A 5,605-nucleotide genomic window follows, 5' to 3' on the forward strand; every position below is an offset into this window, starting at 1 on the left:
AATACTTATCCCAAGCTTTTCTTCTAAACCTGATACTATATTTTCATTCTCAATAGGGGAAACCCACGTGCATCTGTGTTCCTCTTACAATTACTCCACTAAATAAAACTACCAATGTTAAGCAGTAACTGTAAGTAAAGAAAGCATTCAAATAGCCACATCCAATTGGTAAGAAATACAAATAAAATAGCATAGGCAAATTAAGCAGGCCTTACATCACACTTTGGCTCTTCTACTTGGAATGAAGAATTTTCTCACCAACATCACAGACAACCCCATAGTGCAAGCCCCGAGAAAATTCAAAAATTTCTCATATAGTTGTTTATTTGTTTTAACATTCCTTAGTTTAAACAATAGAGGTCGATTATATCCCTAAAATCACATTGATTTTTTCATAGAAGAGTCATCACACAAAGTTATTTTTGAGTGGAAGTCTAGGAAATGTCCATCCAGGAAAGTATTCTCTATAAATTTTATCATTTGGATATACAAATCTATTAGAATCAGCCATCATATAAGTATCCAAATGAGTATTGTGAATCATTATTTATTGCCCACAGTTCGAAATCTACCAGGCTACATGTGAATACTTGATCCTCTCATTTATGTTTCCAGTATTTCTTGAAGTAAAAGAGAGCAGTGATTTCTCCGAGGCCCGGATTTTTCATCCTATAAATTTTTATTTTTACTTCTATCCTCAAGCTAGCCAATAGTAAGTACTCTTATATGGCTATATTTTCATTGATCAAATGGTTTTTGCTATTTTGTTTTCAATCTTGGTGGGATACAACTTTGGATTACATCTAGCAACAGATAGAACTTTCATAATTCGACGGTTTGAAAAATTATTGAATAGGAATTTCTCTATGCAAATTGAATGAGGTATGGGGAATGGGGAAAATGGTATATTTTTCATTGTTGTACTATCTTCTCAAGACTAGTTAATAAATGACAATGTGAACCAAAACATGTAACATACCTACATGCAGTCCACATATTAACTGCTACAGAGATTGACAAGTAGAGGAATCTAGAAATTGAGATGAATAAAACCCAAACCCTTACCTGGAAAGAGGTTGGAGAGTGGTAGGATAGCCTAAATTTTGAGGAAAGTTAACATTTTACACAATCACCTGATAAAAAAGTGAAATTTTACTCAAAAAACACTTACTGCAGCAAATGATCGTCTTCAGGTATGTGGTCAATGATAACGTATGTTGGAAGGCCAAGGCAGTATGACTTATCTATCATTGATGATCTAAATAAAATGAGAAGCATCGCCATTATTATATTATGTGCAACCTTAGGATACAAGGTATTTTTGAATCTATGTTGGAGCTTGAGCATGTGTGAATCTTAGAAGCCTCTTTTACGAGAGTTTTTGATGTGGGGTACAAGCACCCCCGATTTACATGATTTCTAGATGAGGTTAGTTGTTTACCCAGCTCAGATGCATGCTCCAGAAATATATGGTTCCTAGAGGCCATAACCTAAGCCACTTTTGGTACCAACTCAACAGACTCATGGATTCTTACAAGTAGTGAAGTAGTTATTGACATGGAAACATTATGCAACGAGAACTTAAAAAAGACTATTTAATTGCATTGATAAATTTCCACTTATAGTGCCAGATACTCTTTTTTTTATTCTTATGATTCTCATTCATATATGAAGTGAATTAATCTCAATTATCAGTAGAAAATCAACAACAACGTGCATGTCTTATTGTCGATTATTTTTCTTAGAATGGGTAGGATTGGTCATGTCCAATGAAGAAGCTTCTCATATGCTTTTAGACATTTTTTTCTTCCCATTGTTAGCAGAAAAAAGAAAAATGTGGAAGAGGGATTCAGGTTATCTAACTTGGAAATCATCATAGATTGTATCTAATATTGCGTTGAAGTCCACTTGTACAACAGAGAGCACCTTATCCATAGAATTATATTGTGGATGATTCAAATGGTGCTGCTATTATTGTACATACTTGTGTAGCTGAGATTGACTTCTAAAGATGAGGCAAGCTTGTGATTTGCTCCTTGCAAACACACAATAGCAATTTCATTATTCAATCATTAGAACTTGCCACAAAATCTATATTGATATTATCCATTCAAATTTAAAATAAATCGTGTATATAGAAATGATGAAACATTCAATAAAATAGTCTATTATTTCTACATATGGTAATTTTATTAATGAACCCATCTTGCAATTATAATCCATGATATAACTCAATTCTACAAAATTTAAATTTCAAAGGTTTTTCTCACAGAAACATTGATAAATAAATAAAATTACACAAAATTTTGACTTCCATCTTCTATGCTACTCTTTCCTAAAGTTCTGCCTTACAACGTTCTCATTGACTCAAATTCTTTCTTTTCATATTCTTCTTCCTTGAATAAGGAAGCAGTGGTGACTTTTTCTGTAGCCTCTGGTTTTTTTTGCTGAAGATGTGGCTACTTCTTTTTGAAATAATGCTAGGAACCTGTTGATTGGTTTAACGGGATCTTGAATCTTTATATTTCTTTTGTAGAGAAAAGAGGTAGGAACTAGTTTGTCGGTTTTTGACAAACTTATTTTTTCAACTCTCTTAGTGAAACCAGATATCAGATTTTTAGTAGTATCAATATGGTCTACTATATTTTCCTCTACTTCTCCTATCTTATTTAAAGATTCTTTCTCATAAGATCTAACAACTGATGAAGTATACTGTACATCATTGAGGTTTCTGTTGACGTCATTCAAAGAAACTTGAACAATATCAAACTGTTCTTTTATTTCTACAACCTTTGTTGTATTAATTTCTAGGCCCGTGATTGTTGTATTAGTCCAGTTTATCTGTTCACTGGCTTTCTGAATCCTTCCATCTATGCCTAATGCATTATCATACTTTTGAACCAAAGGAATTGCCTTTGCTGCATTTTGATTTTCTCCGATGATAATTCCTCTGTAGGGAGGAAAAGTAGATGGAGTCTTTACTCTACTACCATCTAAAGCACTCCAAGCATGTTTGGTGGATGGTGAAGAGGATGATCCTGTCAACACAACTTCAGGGGAAACATTTTTCTTCCATTCATAAAAGGAAATCCAAGAATTTGTGACTTCCATATAATGTTTCCAATCTTCAGATAATTTAATTTTCTCCTCAATAGCATGTCTAAGGCCAAACTGCTCTGCTTCTGGATTGGTAAATAAGTCCCAATTCAACATGGCTTTCATCCATTTAGAACTTATTTATGATTTCAAGCAGCCATTCATCAGAGTAAAGAACTTGTGCATTTCCATGACTGCAGGCTTTTTACAGTCATCTGGAATAGGACCAAATCTACATGAAGGAATTAGGCCTTTTGCTTGCTCAAGATAGCCTAGTCCATATTTGGGCTTGGCTGGCCTCATTATACTGAACATTTCTATCAATCTGGGATCTTCCCCTTCTAGGGTGATAATCTCATGCATCATTAGAACATGGTCAGACTCTGGCTCATGGGGAAAAGGGATGTCTGAACACTTTGGGTTCGGGCATGGATTAATTGATGTGGAAGGAGGAGCTTGTCCAGTCCTTGGATGGTGATTCTCATGGATGACAGATTCAGCAAGGGTACATAAATTTACAGTAGATTTACATTCAGGACATGTAACTTCTAAAGAGTTGAAATTTACTAACTGGGCAAATTCAAACAAAGAAATATGTTTACAAGAAACTGAGCTAGAACAAGCGGTATCAACAGTGGATGGATCACGTAAAAACAGGAATTTTTACAAGCTCTATCAATTCCTCTGTAGTCAATAGTGGATTTTCTTGGGAAATTTAGAATGGTAGAGGACTGCTTCTCTTGGATATTAGCTGAGGTTATTCTTTTAAGACTGGAGTCTTGGGATTAGAAATTACCCAGTGTTCATGGAATGTAAGATCTTCCCATCGAATTTTCTGATGTTCTATTTTTTGATTCTTTGAATCTGTTAAAACAATGAGACTTGCTTTTGAATCCCGAGTGGGTGTATGGCGTATCGCTAGCCATAAGGTATTTGTGTGCCGGAAACATCCTCTGGATTGTATGGCTATGTTATGTCTTTTCTGGTGCATATCAAACCCTGAAGTTTGGATCTGCAACTACAGGATCTAATCTATTGTTTCGTCAAAGACATAGACTGAAAAATTAGGATAACAGTCAAAGTATACTGGGCCATGCGACAAAGGGGCAACTATACCTCCTATTAAGGAATCGGTATACTTATTATGAGTAAGATCTCGAATTGTGGCTAGCAAAAAAGTATTTAACCCTTGATGAGTCAAAGGGTTGATCCTGATCCTTATGCATCCCAAGTGCAAATATTTTGTTTTTAACCTTTTAGCTTCGGCCTATAAATTTTTTGGATCCAGAAGAGGGATAAACTGAATATTGTCAGAATTCTCCTAAATCTGACTAATAGACTCCTTTATACAAATTCTAGTGGCAGCTTTTAAATGGAATGTAGACAAATCATCATAAACTTCTGATTCAGAGATACTAGGTAATTGCCATCAAGCAAACGGTTGTGGCTCTTCATATTCAAGTTCAACTTGATTTAAGACTCGACTAGAACTTGATGAAAACATGTCCCTGAGGGGATTCTCTATGGCCGATGACTCTCTGTCTTCTAATTCATGGAAGGATAGAGACTTCCTGAATGGATCCATTAATATGAGTGATGATTTAGAATACCAACCTCTTGAACCAGACATTACTGGCTCTGATACCAAATTTCAGCAGGGGCTTCTGTGGCTTCGGGCTTCCACAAAGCTTGCTACAGTGCTGCTATAGTGCCGCGCACTCTGCACGCTATGCTATCGTGCTCTGTTGTCTTGGCCTTGTTGTGTCTCTTCGTTTGTATTCACTAATCGACCTCTGGTGAACTTAGTGTGAACCTACTTGGATCTTTCACGCTCTGCAACCTTACACATGACTTCCTTACCTTTCAATGGCCTGGCGTCCCTTCGAACCTTTGGTGAACCCCTAATGAACTTCGAGTGAAGATTATGAGACAACTACTACACAACAGATGGTTTATAAAATCGCACAGGTATTCAAATGCAGAAAATGCCTTCTCATATTATTTCTCTGAAATGGATATACATTATAGAGAGTGTTCCTTACAAAGATATACTATTGTTGGATTTATCGGACTTTTGCTTTTCACTGAGGAATAAGCATTACTAAAGGCTTCCTAGTGACAGATAGGCTCTACCTAAGAATATACAGACTCGACTGATATACGACTTGACTGACTTCAGACTACTAATAGATCTGGCCACTTTAGGTTCTTACCAGTTCGAGCACACTGATATGCAGGCTTCTCAGGTCTCTAAGACTCTAAGACTCTAAGTATTCTCCAAATACGAATGCCTCAAGAATGAGCCTTACCCTCAATTTATAACAAATGAGGGGGGACAAACATTCCTGTATAGTATCAAACAACTGGATGGAATCATTGCTTTCGGGTAACACCAAGGTGACATCCGCACAAATTTCTAGTCTAGGAAAGTAAATCCTATAGGAAAATATGTTGTCTGTATTGTTTACCTAGTGGAAGCTTTTTGTACAGCAAAGCCCATGAGAAAAGC

This window comes from Pinus tabuliformis, chromosome 3_1 (assembly GCF_031772625.1).
Source record: "Pinus tabuliformis cultivar Carrire ecotype Pingquan chromosome 3_1, CPIR1, whole genome shotgun sequence".
Classification (NCBI taxonomy): Eukaryota; Viridiplantae; Streptophyta; class Pinopsida; order Pinales; family Pinaceae; genus Pinus; species Pinus tabuliformis.